Source organism: Miniopterus natalensis, chromosome 11 (assembly GCF_054644295.1).
Source record: "Miniopterus natalensis isolate mMinNat1 chromosome 11, mMinNat1.hap1, whole genome shotgun sequence".
Classification (NCBI taxonomy): domain Eukaryota; kingdom Metazoa; phylum Chordata; class Mammalia; order Chiroptera; family Miniopteridae; genus Miniopterus; species Miniopterus natalensis.
Window position 1 is genome coordinate 51,867,396 of NC_142091.1, and position 16,631 is coordinate 51,884,026.

Consider the following 16,631-nt stretch of genomic DNA (forward strand, 5'->3'; position numbering starts at 1 on the left):
AGAATATATTACATTTTATTTATCCATTCATTAGGTGATGGACTTCTAGATTGTTTCCACCTTTCGGCTATTGTGAACCAAAATCTCACTCAAATTCTGTCCTCAACATACTTATGACTTTGGGCAATCCTCTCTTACCCTGGGCCCCTGAGGTCTCGTCTATAAAATAAGAGGTCGGACTCTAAGTCCCTTGTAGCTTGAATATCATCACCATCATCTGTTCATTCACACATGTGAAGGTAATGTGTACCACCCAGCTACTCCACCTGTGCTGGGTGCCCATCTTCTCAGAGATTGTGGCTGGTGGCAGAGACAGATCAGAGACCTGCTGTGGGCTGGGTGATGTGTTCTATCAGAGGTCTGTCCAAGATGGACTGGGAGCACCTCACCTCGACCTGGGGGTGGGATGGGGGATGAGTGGGTGCTGTTAGGAGGCATCCTGGAGTGGATGCCAGCTGTGCCCAGGATTTATGCAGAGTTAATTGCTGACAGGTTGGAGGAGGGAGGCGGAGGACGAGCTGGGATGCTGAAGCTAGGATTCCTGGGTGGGAGGCTGAGCACCCAGGACCCTCCTGACCCAACCCCAGGCTGACAACCTTGGGCTTCACACTCTTGAGGCTGCCGGGGCCCTCTAGACATTCCTCACTGTCAAGAAGAAGAACCTACCACCCTCTTGAAGCTCAGACTCCTCCATTCCCTGAATCAGACCTGTCTACTCCCACCTCCAGGCTTTTGTTCATGATGTTCCCTCAGCCTAGAATTTCCTTTCCCCTCCTGCCCAATCTTACTCATTCTCGACATTACCTCTTCCATGGAGGACTCTCTGATCTCCTAGGAAGAATCAAGCTCTCCCATTTCTGGGCTCCCCACATCCCCATCTTACATTTCTCTCTGCCTCTTACTTTGTTCTGCTACTATAGTTAGCTGTTTAGGCACCTGCCTCCTCACCAGGCTTTCAGTGACTTGGAGCATCTCCACCTCCTCAGCCACCTCTGCATCCCAGGTGTTCAGCATAGGGCTGAGTCTGTAGATGTACATGTTAAATGGTCCGATGGAGGGCGGGACAGGGTCTTGAGGTTGGTGGCTCTGGGAGCTCTGTAAGGGCAGACTCTAGCTAGGAGCTTCCCAAGCCCTGGAGATGGCTAGACCATGACCAGGAAGAGCCCATATGCCATCCAGATTTTCATTAGCATGGTCAGTGTGTAGGGGCAGAGGACATGCTGGTTCCAAGAGAACAAGTGATCAGACTGACTACCTTGTGCAAATGAGTCCCAGGTCTCAGAGCATGCATGTGGAGAGGGCTTGCCCTCCTTAATGGGAAGAGCTGCAGGGTACCACACACCCTCCCTCAACTCACGCCCTCATCATTCATTTCCAAGATGGGGAAAGGAGCCATCTGGGACCAGGGCAGGAAGTTTTCTCAGCAAAAAGCACACTGGAAACATGAATGGAGGAGAGAGGCCAGCTTTAGAACATCCAGGTAGGGAAATTGAGGCAAGAGAGGTTAAGTGACTTGCCCCAGGTCACAGTGTGAACAGTTATTTTCAGGTAGTTAACAAAATCCTGACTTCGAGGTCAGTTACCTGTCATTCTGTGTCATACCCCAAAGTTTTCTAATAAGTAGCTTTTCTGCCTAAGTTACCAAGAGTCAGTTTCTGTTGCTGGCAACCAAAGGACCCAGACTGATATGTGCAGCAAACTTGTGGAACAGATAGGCTCTGAGCCCAGGACTCCCAATGCTTAGTTCACTGCTATTTCTATCCTGCCAAGCTGCCTATCCTCCCTGCCCAGCTGTCCACTGTCCAGCCATCTGTCCCCACAACTGAGCAGACTGCAAACTTGGAGTGTTCTGCATCCCAAACACAGGGTCTGAGTGTTCTCTGCTTGGGATGTGCCCAGATAAATGACGACTTCTCCTCTATCCTGCTCTGTTGGTGGGAGACGGAGGCGTAAGTGTGGCAGAGACCCAAGGGAAGAGAAGATGGAAGTGTGCCGGAGAGGCCCAGCTTACCGTGGGGCTATAGGTGACCTTTCCTTAAGGTCAAGCTTCAATTCTGGGGCTGTTCAGGTTTAATGAGGCGAATGGTGGTGGAGTGGCAGGAAACCAGCAGAGGGCGCTCCCAGCACCAGGGAAACCAGGCCTTGGGGTCATGGAGCCTGGGCAAAGGCTGTCCCACCTTCAAGGGTGGAGGGCAGACCCCATTCCAGCCAGTTATTGATGGAGCCTGTTCAGCTGTAATAATGAGAACCTGCTGTGGATAGTCTTACCCTTGTGGTGGACAGGAGCTCAAAATAAAATCAACTGAAGAGCAGGATTTCAGAGTTCAATGTTCATCTCGTTTAACTCTCTGCTCTCCTAGACTCCGAAAACATTCCATTCTGCTCCCTGTCTCTACATCCCTTCTATTCCCCAAGTATACAGTTTAATTTACAAGGAGAAACAGGCAATCACAAACATGAAGGTGAGATCACACCTCTTGTGGGATGTTCTGGTATTTCCAATTTAGTTAGACACTCGCTCTTACCAATAATGCCAATAATGCCATTGAGTGCATTTTTTCTTTACTGGAAAAGCCCCATTTCCCCTCCCCCCCCGCTTGGAAAACTCTTTAAGATGTGTCCAAGACCCTGTTCAAATGTCACCTCTTCAACAGAACCTTCCCCAATTCCCTTAGGAAGACCTGGGTACTCCCTTTTCTGTTTTCACCTCTGTGTTTGGTAATCCTCTATTGATACCTGTATCCCTGCCTCACACTGCGGTTTATAATCCCCACAGCTTCTGATTACCGAGTGCTTACTGTGTGCTGGGTACCATGCCAAGCACTGTTCATGACATTATTCATTTCTCACTATAACCCTCTGAGCTTAAACCCAGTTATCACCCCCTCCTACACATGTGCAGATTGGGACCTGGAGAGACTGAGTCACTTGCTCAGGGTCAGACAGTTGGTAAGGGGCAGAAGCAGGCTTCAAACTGAGTTTGCTTCAACGCTAGGCTCAGCCTTTACTTAAAACATTAGGTTTACAGCCTCTTATATGAACTTTCCTGTTTCCCGTGCTTAATACTCTATCTGGCACCAGGCAGATATTCAAGACATATTTCTTGGAAAAATCAATGAAAAGTGGGCTAAAGTTTGAGCATGTATAAATAGCTCATTAAAATTACCACAAAGCACAGGCTTTGGGATTGGGCTGCCGGAGCATGAATCAAGGCTCCCCCACTGGCTGCCCAATCTTGAGGAAGATACTTGACTTCTCTGTGCCTCAGTTTTCTCATCTGTAAAATCGACCAGCAATAGCACTAACTCATAATATTGTTGTGACGAGTGAACAGGACGCTCTTAGAAGAATACCTTGTACATAGTACATTACGTGTTAACTAGTATTATTGTTGCTAAGAGTTTTAACGATACTGCTGCTTGTCTGGCTCTGACACTGGCCCAGTCCTAGCACGTGGCCTCTGCCTTCTGGCAGACGCAGTCTCTGTCTTGGTCATCTGCCTTCTAGGACAGAGGCCTGTCCACTCTTGCAGCTCACCCCCTCCACCTGGAATTAGAATTCCAACCTGTGCTGGTTACATACCCACCCTGATCACAAATGATTTTGTGCTCTGGTCTCTACCTGCCTCTGGTTTCAGCCCGAGATGTCCCTAATGCCAAGCCTTGGCCTGGACCGCCAGGAACACCTGTGCCCTGCTTCAGATCATCCAGGATGATCCTTTTGACATCTGCCCTGAGTTTCACTGCTTACAAAACCGCCTCTTACGGGGCTTGTAGCACTCACAGAGGGAAAAGCTGGAGTTCAGAGCTAGGTTTGCTCCACCTGCAGCTAGGGAGGCCCCTAGCTCCTGCCATACCCCACTTCAGGGTCTAATCCTTTGTCAGCGCCCCTCCCTCAGCCTCTGATTGAACCCTTCTGTGCTCAGTCCTAGCTAAGCTGTGGCAGCACAGGCTGGGAAGATCCTGGCACTTTAGGGTTTGGTGGAAGAGTTAGGCAAACTGCTTCAGAAGCTGGGCCTGGCAGAGGCTGCATTAACTGATCTGAAACTCCTTTGCCAGAAGAGAGAAGAGTGTGGCCAGGAAGACAAATGGAACAGGAAAAAAAAAAAAAAAGCCAGATGGGACCAGGAATCGAGGTTGAAAATTGACTGAATCAGACTGAATAAACCTCAGCTGCATACCTACTATGTGCCATGTACTTTCCAATCCCTTATTTCATTAGACCCTTGGGGCGACCTTGTGAAGAAGATATCATTACTCTCCTTTTTACAGGAGCTGATAGGCACTCAGAAGGGCTAGGGACTGGCATGAGAGCAGGCAAATGATCGCTCTGGTCCTGCTCAGGTGCTCGATGGAGAAGACAGGATGGAGCCTGGTCCTGGGCAGAGGATGGTTAGTTCTCTCACTGTCTTGTGCCAGTGGACAGTTTGAAACCAGGGCCTAGGGTGGGCTGTCAACAGAGGTCTTCGGTCAAGGGTAGAATCCCTCAAAACATGACAGGTTGGCCATTCTGAGGTCACACATCTTAAGGCAGCCATGGTCCTCAGGAAAAAAGATGGATTTGGAGGCAGAGAGAACTGGTTGAAACCCTATGATGTGCCACTTTCTCCCCCCAGGGAGCTGGGCCAGTGTCTCAGAGACTCAGTTTCTTCCTCTGGGATGTGGGAGTAGCAAGAGCTGCCTGCCACAAGGGAGTGGTAAAGACCACTTTTGAGGTCCCTCTTCCCAGAATGCTTTTATTCTCCCAGGTCTCCTCCTCACTTCATTCAGGTCTTTGTCCAAATGTTACCTCCTTAAAGACAATTCTATTTAAAGGCAAATCTCTTCCTCCACTCTTGTCCCCCAGGCACTCCTCACCCTGGTTAATGTTCCTCCAGAGCATTGCTCACCCCCTTGAAATGTTCTATCTTTGGTTATATTTTCTGTCTGCCTTGGTAGAGCTTGGGCAGATAGTTCATCTTTTTCAGCAATGTGTCCCTAGAGCCTAGACCAACCTGGCGTGTAACAGATGCTTATATGTATTTGGAGAATGAAAGAATGAATGAATGAACCAGCTCTTAACAGTTTGGGGTGCTCAATGAGCCAGCTTTGCAGTAGGAGTTTTCAAGGTTCCCTATCAGATCCATGGCCTCCACTCCTAAGCCTCCCCACTCTTCCCCGATGGACTCTTTCTGTGAATGGCATCCTTAGCCACGCAGGATCAAAACCTGGTCCTCACTTCTCATTCCTCCACACATACCCAATCAGCTGCCAATTTTGGTGAAGCTGTAGCCTCCTGTATCAACTCCTTTTCCTCTTCATTCTTACAACCACCCCAGTCCAGACCATCCTTCTCTCTCACCTAGACCACTGCCACTGTTTCCTACCAGCTACCTGACAGTAGGTTCTCTCCCTCCGATCTGTTCTTCAACGGGCAGTCAGAGTGAGTTTCCTAATGGCCAGGTTTCATCATGTCTCTCTTATACTTAAAAACTAAAGACTAGCCCTAGCCAGTTTGTCTCAGTGGTTAGAGTGTCAGCCAGCGGACTGAAGGGTCTGGGTTCGATTCCGGTCAAGGGCATGTGCCTCAGCTGCACGCTTGAGTGTAGGAGGCAACCAATCAGTCTCTCTCACATCAATGTCTCTCTCTCTCTCTCTCTCTCTCTCCCCCTTCCATTCTCTCTGAAAAAGCAATGGAAAAAATATCCTCAGGTGGGGATTTAAAAAAATCCCCCTAAAGACCAACCCCTTAGCTCAGCACTCAATGCCCCCAGCAACTGTCTCCACCCTCCTGCCCAGCCTTCCTTCTCACTGCTCCTCTTTTTACCTCTTTGCACCAGTTGGAATGAATCGCTTTCCAGTTTCCACACAAGCCCTAGAACCACCCCCCAATCCCTATTCTCTGCTCATGCTGTTTACATTACTTGCAATATTTCCGCTCCTTCCTTCTATTGTACAAATCATTTAGACCCAGCTCAAATGCTACCTGGCTTCCCAAAAAGCCATTTCTGATCTTCCAGAAGAATGAAACCCCTCCTTCTTCTCAACTCTAAGGGGTTAACAATCTTGCTTTTAGGGCGGGTCTTGGAAAAGGACAGGCAATGTGACATAGATGAAAGAGCTCAGAAACCGGAGTCAGATGATCTGAGTAGGAGGCACAACTCTAGCTCTGAGACTTCCACAGCGTGCCCCCGTAGATAAGCTAAACTCTGAGTCTCAACTCTCCCATCTATAAAATGGCAATAATAACACTACTGATCTTATGTGTGTGTAATGAGAATTAAGTATAAGTGACAAAGTGTAAGAAAAGCTTTGACACTATTTAAGTTAATAAATTCAATCACACTTAGGTGTGAAATACCTGATAAACAAAAGTGTGACCTCTCCCAAGGAGGCTGCATGAATGACTTATGCTGGCTGAGCACTAAATACAGGGACGGGTCACTGGGGAAAGGATATTGATGAAGAGGGACTTTGAGGCCCTAATCTCATGTCCTTGAGAAATATGAAAAGGGGAAGTGGAGGGTACAGCCATAAAGCCACCAATTCCTGAGCGTTTTCTATGCCCCAGGCACTGTGCTAAGTACTTTACATAAACTATCTCATTTCATCCTACTCCTCATGGAGTAATAAAAGAAAACCAGGCCCATAGCAGTTATATAAATAAGTGCCCTCCCCCTCACCCCCCCACAGTTCAGACCTGAAAGATATCCTGAAACCCTTCAATCCAATGATCTCATTTTTTGGATGGAGGAACTGAGACCCAGAGAGGTTATTAGCATTTACTGAAACTGTCCAACCTGTAAGGAAGACCGGGCCTGGAACCAGATCTCTTCACTCTCAGGGTGGGAGCTACTGCAATGCCAAACCCCAGGAGCTACTACTCATTATGAAGTCTGTGCAAATGGTTCTTTTGGAGCACAGTGCCGTTTAGGTGGACTGCAATATGAATGGTGGATCCTGGAGTTACGTCACCTGGCCACCCTGGCTCTGCTCCATGCTGGGCTGCTCATCCTACTCAAGAAGGGAGCTCTTGAGACAAGAGCCTCAGGCACCTAGAGCCTGATCATTGCCCTCCTTACCAACTATCCCATCCAACGGAGTCTCCTCAGAGGTGACTGACTTTATCCAGTCACCATCCAGCTTGCACTCCTACACCTTGCCTCTCAGGGCACCCTCTCTGTGCCAGCTCAGGGGATACCCAGCTGCCCTTGAGGAAGCCTTGCCCTGAGCTGCCAGCAGAGCCCGGTAATGCTGTAACTCAAGCTTCCCTAGCAGCTTTGTCAGCAACACTCAACAAACATCGAGAAGGAAGAGGTGGCCCAACGTGAAGGACTTGGGGACCTCCACAAAGCGATGATGAAAGGGTTGGATTAGAGACCTAGGCCTTTACAGTGGAGGGAAGAGTGGGTGGAAGGCATGCAGTCAGGTCGAAGTGGGGGGAGGGGATGACTCTTTGGATGCTACATCACCTGGTCCAATTGAGGACACAGGCTCAGTGACTCCTGGGAGAACCAGGACGAACAACATGGTATCTGATCTCCTGTCCAGGACTGATTCATTCTCCCAAACTAAATCCCAAACCTGGAGTGCTTGCATAAGAGAGCTCTCCTCTGAGGCCGGAATGAGGCAAATTAAAGGCTAACCTTTTTTTTTTTTTTTTTACAGTTAGGATGGTAGCAAATGAATGGCACCTGACATTCCAAGTTGGGGGGGGGGGGGCAGGAATTACATTCAGATGAATTTTGGGGTTTTGGGGCTTCAATGGGAATAGGATCGAATTGTATCAGGGAAAATGAGTACCAAAGCTAGGGACTCTAGATTCTAATGCAGGCTTTACCACTAACTCTCCGGTGACCTTGGTCAAGCTACCTCACTGGGCCTCAGTTTCCCCATCTGTAAAATGAGGGGTTAAATGAGTTCCAAAGGTTCATCTGGTCCTGACACGATCCTTGGTGAGGTAGCCCCTCAGGGCTCTGACCCAGGCAATCTGCAGGTTTTGCAGGAGCCTGGGCCGCATCTAGGAAAAAGGAGCATGCTGGGGGAGGTGAACGCACTGGGCTTTATTTTGGCGGTGGGTGGGAAGTGGGTGGTTTAAGCTACACGGTCCGGGGGTGGCGAAGCGAGGGAGCCGCAGTTTACAAGCCAACAGGCTAGCGGCGATTTCCAGTCTCCCTCTGGAGCTGCAGTCCTGGAGAGGCGATGCAGCCAAGAGCCGCGCACCAGCCTCGGCCGCAGAGGCTCGGACCCGGGACCACTGTCCTGACCCCTCCCCGGAACCGCGTCCGAGCTCCGTGGGGAGTGGTTGTTGCTCCTTCCCGGCTCCCCAGCGCCGGGCTTCCTCCCCAGGGTGGGGACCCTCCCCCCCAAGTCCGGGGGCGCTGTGAGCCCCACGGGGGCGTGGCGGGGGCGGGCGCTGGCTTCGCTGCCCTGGGGGCTGGAGGAGGTCTCAGTTGCGTGGCGGCCCGGGGAAGGATCCTGCGCCCTCCGCCTTCCAGCTCCCCACACAAAGGCGCCGACGGAAATGCCACACTTACCGGCCAGAGCGGGCTCCAGGCGCCGGCGAGCGGGCGGGCAGCCCGGCAGGGAGGCTCTGCGCGCGAGTGTGCGTGTATCTGCGTGTGTCCCGGTGAGTGTCTGCGCGTGTGTGTGAAGGAGACCGCGCCGAGCTCTGTGCGTCTGCGTGTGCGGGGGCGTCGGTCCGTCTGTCTGTCCGCGCGGCGCTCCGTCCGGCTCTCCGTGCGCGCTCCTCCGCTGGACCGCCCCACCAATGCGCCTCAGCTGCGGAGTCGCAGGCGCAGCCGCCGGGTAGGTTCGGCGCCCCCAGCCCAGCCCGGGCTCCGCCCCGCCTCCGGGCGGGCTTGCGCTGCGCCCGGGAATTGCGCAGGGCCCGCGCGCCGGCGGGCGGGGGGCGGAGAGCCCCCGCGGCGTCTCGGGCCGAGCGAGGCCGGGTCGCCGGCCGTTAATCCCTGGCCCGGATCTCCGGGCACCCCTCTCCTGGATTCCGCTCGGAGTCCCCGCCGGCGCCGCCCCCGCCCCCGCGCCGAGGTTGCCTGAACCGGGAGGGCGGGGAACCCGAGCGCCTCATCCATTTCATTCATGATTTTCTTCCCTCCGGAGCCCCGGGCCCGGCTGCGCCGCTACGGCGAGCGCCGGAGGGATCCCGGCGGGGCCGTGCGCGCCGAAATCTGTGGGGGACGGACAGGCGGGCAGATGGCAGCGGGGGAAAATGAGACAAAGGGGTCAGAGCTGGGGCGGAGGGGTGGTTTGCACGGAGAGGGTGCTGTGGCGCTCCCCACTTGATGCTCACACGGTGCCCACAGCTGCAGAGGCGGAGAGGTTGCAGACCCGAGCGCACACGGGTGGGTGCCCAGGACCCGCTCCAGGGTTGGGAGGAGGTCCCCTCCTTTGCCGCCCTTCCTTGTTCCGTCTCTGGGGAGCAAGGCACCCCTCGGACAGTTCTCGCGCCTCTGACGCTTTACGGGGCGCGCACCTGTCTTGACTTTCTCCTGGGCACCAGGGCGAGGAGGCACAAGGAGCTGCCCATAACCCCGCATTCCCCAGGCTGGCACCCCGTTGGCCGGAGGTTCCATTTTTTTTTTTTTTTTTTTTTTTGACGCGTTGGGCTGCATACAGTTCGGGGATTCTAAGCTCCATTTTTACAGGAGGAACCCTCCAGCCACCATCCCCTTTTGCCTGGTTGTCGGCAAAAGCCTCCTTACTGGTTTCCCGGCTTCCACCCTTGGCCCCTTGCAGTTGATGTCTACACAGCAGACAGAACGATCCTTTTACAGCGTAAGTCAGATCATGTTGCTCCTTTGCTAGAAGTCCTACAATGCTCTCCATTTCATCCAAGTGAAAGCGCAAGCCTCTATAACGGCCTGCAAGGCCTCTCCTGAGCTGGCTCCCTTTTAACTTTCTAACCTTAATACCCCTGTCACACTGGCCTTTTTAACGCATTACCAGCATGGCAACCACCTTGTGGTCTCAGGACCTTTGTACTGCTATTTTCTCTGCCCAAAAACTTACCCCAGGTAGTCACATGACTTGCTCCTTAATCTCTTAAATGTGTCACTTTAAAGAGGCTTTCTGTGACCATCCTATTTTAAATTGCAGGCCCCCCCCCCATTTTCTCCATGGTACTCATGATCTTTGTGTTCCCTACCCCTCAGGCCCACTGGTCCTTCACTACCAGCTCTCACCTCAGTCCTCTGGCATCCCAGTCCTCCTGCCTCAGCAGGCTATTCTCTAAACAAGCCCCGTGTTTCTAGCCTTTGTTCCTGCCATACTTTCTTTCAGCCTGGAATACCTTTCCCCCAGGTCTCACCTAATTTTCAAGGTACAGTTCAAATACGTCCTGTGTGGAGCCTTCCTCATCTTTGCAGGGACCCTCGGCCCTCGTGCCTTTCTGTTCGCTGTAACAGCAGTTCCTTGCCCTTTCCCAAAGTGCACTATGATCTCCTGGGATGGGGCTGTGTCTCCTCTCTCCCCAGTTCCCAGCAGAGGGGACCGGCAGTACATGCTTGTGGACCAAGGGCAGTGAGTGGGAGGCCCTGGCCTGGACCCTGATTCGTCTTTTTTTCCTAGGAGCGGCACAGAGTCCAGCTAAATCTTGTTATTCCCAGGAAGTTTCCTGTGAGGTGAGAACCAAATGTCAGATAAGCAGGCCGTAATGCTCAGCCTGTATGGACGTGTGCGTAGACATGTCAGCTGGTGCTCAGGGACACCCCCCCCCCCCGAGAGCATCATCTCTGTGGTTCAGCCAGCATAAAGCATCAGTGTACAGTAGCAGCTACCATAAGCGAGCACTTACTATGTGCCAGGCACCGTTTTGTGTGTTTTCAATGCAGTGCTTTATTTAATCTTCATGGCAGCTTTGGGAGGTAGGCATTTTAATATCCCCATTTTTGGAAGGGGAACAAGAAAATATGTGACTTGCCGAAGGTCCTCCTGTTGATATGTGATGGGTGTGTGTTTCAAATTCAGATCTAGCTAATACCAGAGCTTACAGAGCAGGGATGCCGTAACAGGGAAACCCCTTGCGGGGGGTGATGGAGGGGAGGGGAGGGGAGGGCCTTAGGAAGCCTCAGCGAGGTCAGCCTGGCCTACCTCCTTGCTGAACTCCGCTCTGGAGTCACAGAGGTACTCCAGGAGTGCCTGAAACTCACAGGTTTCTGTCAGTGGTGCATGTGATGTCCTGTGATGGGAGCTGGTCCTTGCCGTTCATAAAATCAATTCCAGAAGACCAGAGCTGCCTCTCAAACATTTCCAGCTATGTGCTGTGGGTTGAAATCCAGTTCCAGCTGTTAGATGTGGATCACAACATCTCAAAGGGTTATGGTGAGAAAGAAGTGTGATGATATGCCTAGAAGGAAGGAGCTCAAAAATGGTCTTTCCCCCTTACTTCTTGTAGGGAGTTTCTATCATACAGGGCCGTACCTAAATTAGTCTTCTCAGGTATCTGCCCTGTCCACTCTTATTGAAGAGTTTCCTGTTCCCCATAGTCCACTGAGTGTTGCCCTGGAGTACAGGTAAGGAAGGAAAGTCTCACATTTATTGAGGGCTTTTCCAGTAAGCTATCCACATTGCTTCCCTCCATTCTCTTCATTCATTTGCACAGGCACCTTAGGAGGGAGGTACTGTTATTACTGACAAGGAAACTGGGCCTCAGAGAGGTCCAGGGATTTCCCTACGGCCCAGCACTCACTGATTAATGGCAGTAATGAGATTCTGATCTACGTCTGACTGTGCACAGTGTTGGCACCTTCTTCCCAAATCCCATCACCATGGAAAACAACCCCATTGAGTTTCTTTCTCTCCTCTACTGGGGAAGGAGAGCTCTCTGCAACCCATGGCAGTGAAGTAATTGTGAGGTTGGGAGGATTTTGTCTTACTGGGTCACTTTGTGTGACTCATTTACCCTCTCTTGATGGGGGGAGGAGGAGGGGTTTGGGAAAGAGAAAGATGGTCTGGTAACCAGGGAGTGTCTTGCTGGTGGTTTTTGATGGACAGTTAGAAATTAGGATCAATATCTTTTGCTTTTGGCCTCACAATTCACTCTATTGTAATAAAATGTTTTATTTCAGTGAAAATGTTCCCCTGTCTAGATTTTTATTTATGTACTTACTTATTTATAACCCAGCCCAGTCCACAAAGGATTTGAGGTAGTTTACCCCAAGAGCGGAAACCATAAAACAGTGTTAAAATAGCAATAAGGATAGAGAATCAGGACCCAGGAAAATGTAAATAAACTTTAAGAGACAAGACCAAGGCTTAATAATTACAGCTGATTTTTATCGAATTCTTCCTGTGTGCAGAGGAATTTATGTACATTATTTCATTTAATGCTTAAAAGAGCCCTGTAAGGTAGGTGCTATTATTACCTTCATTTTGAGGTTTAGGTAGCTGAGGCTCAGCGAGATTAAATATGATGCTCAAAGTCACATATGTGGTAAATGGTAGAGCCAGTATTTGAATCCATTTTGATATTGGAACCCATGTCCTTAACCACTGTCCTGTCCTGCCTCTCCAAGGGGCAAAGCCCACAGATTTGCAGATCACAGGGGCCTCTAGAGGACTGAGCCTCAGATTTGGTTCTGATCTTCTTGGATGTGAAAAAGAAAGGGAAAAAGTCAGTTACATAGAATGAATGCCCTCACCTCCTTCAAGCCTTTGCTCAAGCCTAAGTTTCTCAATGAGACCTACCCTGACCATGCTCCTTAATTAATACTGGAGTCTGCCTCTTCCTGCTTCCTTCAGCAGTCTCAGGCTCACTTTATCATTTCTTTTAGGATACATTTACCTTCTAACATATTGGATAATTTCTAAACTATATTATATATCCTTGTATTATATACTTTATATAACATATAAGATAGTCTATAATACATTCTATACTACTAAATTTATTTAGGAATCACAAATTAGATACTTACCTATTTAATATGTCCACTGTTTAATTGCCTGTCTCCTTCCACTAGAACACAAGGTCCACATAGGCAGGCATCTTTGTGTGTTTGATACATCCCAGGTGTCAAAGACACTGCCTGGTATATAGTAGGTGCTCAATAAATTTTTGTTGAATACTTGAGTGATTATTTCAGAGAGGAAGAAACAGGTACTATATCTAAAGTGGCAAGGTAGGTCACTTTCTTTTTACCAGCTCATATTTTCTTTCCCTTTCCTCCTTCTTTCTTTTCCACCTTTTCATTTCCATGAAGAAGTTGAGGCAGCTCTAGCACTTAGCTCTCAGAACATGTCTTCAGGAGGGTTTTCTGAGGGTAGACCCTTAGAGTCACTGTGGCCAATGACCTTAGTTTCATTGTTTCAGCGAATGCGTAAGTGGGATTCATGAAGCTAATTTTGGTGGGGCCTCAATGAAAGCTGGACATAATCCCTACACCTAGGACAGCAAAGGAAACCCTTTCAGGGAGGGTCTAGGGATAGTGTCCAAGTACCATTGCTAAGGCTTTGGGATTTGGAACAGATGCTATGGGGATGGAGATGGGAAAATAAAAAGCAGAGTTTTCGTGTGAGACTATTGATTTAAAGGGAGAGGACATCCTTGTGTTCCTGAGAGTTCATCTCTGGAGTCTTATTTCCTGGCTGCAAGCCTGAAGAGTGGAAAACCAAGGACAGTAGCAAGGTGTGTGCAGAGAGAATGCAAGCTTAGACCAATTGCTGGGCTGTATGCGGGTGTGGAGTGTGATGTGATCTTGCAGTTAGTAGCTCTTCATGGATCCCGGCCAACCCTCTGGGGGCTACAGACACCAGCCTGTTAGCTCAAGGTGAAGGCCAAGGGCACCTGGCTGCTGATCCCAGGAAGAAATATCAGAAATACTTGTCTCAGGAGGAGTGGGAGTCAGAAGTTAGTCTCATCGATTGTCACTGCTCTGGGCTCCTGTAAAGCAGTTGTTTAGAAGATATTTTATTAAGGGCCTACTGGGAGGTAGCCATTGTTCCAGAAGCTGGGTACACATTAGAGAGCAAGACAGCTTCTCTGCTCTCGTGGAACTTCTATGCTAGTGGGGACACACTGCCAATGAGCCAGGTTAAAACAATGAATGAAAGGGTAATTTCAGACAGTGCTAAGCGCAATGAAGAAAGAGAGTGGGGTGATGAGAGAAGGTGGGGAGGGTCACTTTTGAGTGGGTGTTGAGAGGGCCTCTCAGAGAAGAGAACATCTGAATTACTGGAAGGAACCAGCCATGCAGAGTAGGGAGAGAGCTCCCAGGCAGAGCTTTCTCTTCTAGGAACAGCAGGAAGGCCACAGGAGAGAGGAGGCGGGAGAGGAGGACAGGAGCCAGGCTGTGTGGGGCCTTGAAGGCTGTGGAGGAGTTTGGGTATCATTCTAATGCACTTAGAAGCTACAGGAGGTTGCTAAGTGGAAAGAGTGATTAGGTCTGGACTTGAACTTTGGGGATTCTAGAGAGCAGCAGCATCATAGAAGCACCGAGAATCTCAGCCCTGCTCTCAAAGGGCCCCGAGAGGCTGTGTAGTCCAGTGCAGTGCATCCCACAATACCCGCACCAGATACTTGTGGCGGAAATCAGACTCCAGAAGGGCTCTGGTTGGCCTGCAACCAATTCAAATTAGTTGCCACAGTTAAAAAGCAACTAGGACATTTCAAGTACAAATCCATATTAAAATAACAGAAGATCTGACAACTTCAGGCTCATATGCCTACATGATAGTGGCCAATGGAGCTGGTAGCAGTTACTCCCTTGAGACAGGGCATGCCCAGTGTGCCACTGTCCCCACTCTTACCCCATTACTGAGGGCATGTGTTATCTGCCATTTGTCAAGATGCTTGCCCTGTTGTCTTTCTGAAAGGGGAAGTCACATTTCCTGTAACATATCTAAAGTATCTCTTATCTGGCCCAGCTTGCTTTATTTCCTTGGCCTGTGAAAGCATTTGAGTTATGACCCTGTCTCTTCCCCTCTGTGAATCACACACCCCTTATTTGTAAAGTGTGGTATTTGAAAACCGTGATTCCATGGCCCTTTCTACTTCTGGCTTCCAAGGCTCTCCAAGCCTGCACTTCAGAAATGAGTTATGCTATTGACAATGCTTAATTGTTCTGCAGATGGTTTTTGAGGGATTGCTCACCCTTGACGCTTTTGTCCTTGAATTATGATTTATCTGAGCCCTTGGAAGAAAAATGCCTTTTGTTTTGGGAATATATCCTTCATCTTTTGATTCTGAAAAAAAAAAAAAAAAAAAGAGTGTTTCAAACAATGCAGCATAGCTGCAGTTGCTAGGAAGAGAGAGCAGCAGCAGAGGCTGCCTGGAGACAAAGCCATCAGAAAACTCTTCTTGTCTTCTCCCTTCCTCCTTCCCTTCCATTCCCCCCCCCCTTTGAGCAGAGATATCATAGTAAATAGCCCCTTCTAAAAAGACCAATCTTAATAGAGTTTAGGTTGTCAATAGAGTTTAGGTTGCTCTGAATCCAAAGGGTTATTTCTAAAGACCATCCCCCATCAGCCAAACTATTCTCAGTGAAACAACCTCCTGGGTTTTAATTCTGGCTCTGCTACTAGATAGTCATTTGACCTTGGGCAAGTAATTTATTTTCCTCTGGGCCTCAGTTTCCCCATCTGTAAAATAGAAGGGTAGAGGGAATGCTTGGGTACTCTTGTATATACTGCCTTCTAGCCCTAATATTTTAGAAGGAGACTGCCAGACATTTAGAGAATAAAGTAGCACCGACGGTAAAGTCTGTATGACTATCCTTCCATGCCAGCAAGGCCCTGCGGCCCCTTCACCTTGAAGCCATATTTCCCCATAGGTCTTGGCTTGCTCTCTGGATATTTAATCAGCAGTAAAGGATTTCTGTCCATCCTCAGTAGATGTAATGTGCCCTGGGTACCTGCCTTGCCAGGTAATCTTACTTTTAGCATTGTTCCTTTGTAGAAAGGGCCAGTGACAGGACCTAAAACTCGGATTATTTAAGTTCAGTATAGCTCTCAGACTGCTGGCCCCCAGCTGCAGGCCTCATTAAATGACGATTTAAGCAACAAGTGCGCCCCCTGGTGGCTTACATAAAAATTGCAGAAGGACTCAACCATTCAACAAACACGGATTGAATTTAAATCCTGCCTCTGCCTAACCTTCAAGATAGTATAAAAGAAATGTGCATAAATGTTCTGTAAAGTAATATACAGACTACAGATGGGAAGGGAAGGTTATTGTCTCTAAGCTTGTATTTTCACTCTCAGAGCCAACTTTTGCCCATTTGGCATATCCACCTCTTGCCCCTCAGCTCTTAACTTACAATTGGGGTAGAGCAGCGATTTTCAACCTTTTGCATCTCATGGAACACTAAAATCCTGCAGCACACCAGCATGCCTCCTGCAGCACACCAGTTGAAAATCGCTGGGGTAGAGGATATATTGAGTTTGACACTGCCATCCTCCAATTACACCTGTTGCTCAGTGCAGCAGTGGAATTGCTTATTTCAAGAGGCAATCAATCAGCTTTCAGTAGTTGGAGATGTAGAGCAGATGTTGCAAGAGTCCTTGGGAATGCTAGAAAAGGGTAGAGACAAGGTTAGATCCACTTATTCAAATGATTAAATACTGAGAACCTACTACCTAGAAAGTGACAAGCAGTACAAGTTATGAACAAAACGAATTCCTTGTTTTATGAGCTTA

The 16,631-nt window shown here is 49.4% G+C and overlaps 1 protein-coding gene across 1 annotated transcript in view; it reads right to left on the reverse strand.

Annotated features, from left to right (window-relative positions):
- PTPN5 (protein tyrosine phosphatase non-receptor type 5) overlaps positions 1–8,590 on the reverse strand; it is a 46,576-nt gene extending 37,986 nt beyond the window's left edge. Inside the window, exon 1 of the mRNA XM_016219432.2 lies at positions 8,516–8,590. The gene's annotated coding sequence lies outside the window, so the exon portion shown is untranslated. The remainder of the gene's footprint in view (positions 1–8,515) is intronic.
- Positions 8,591–16,631: the final 8,041 nt, after the last annotated feature.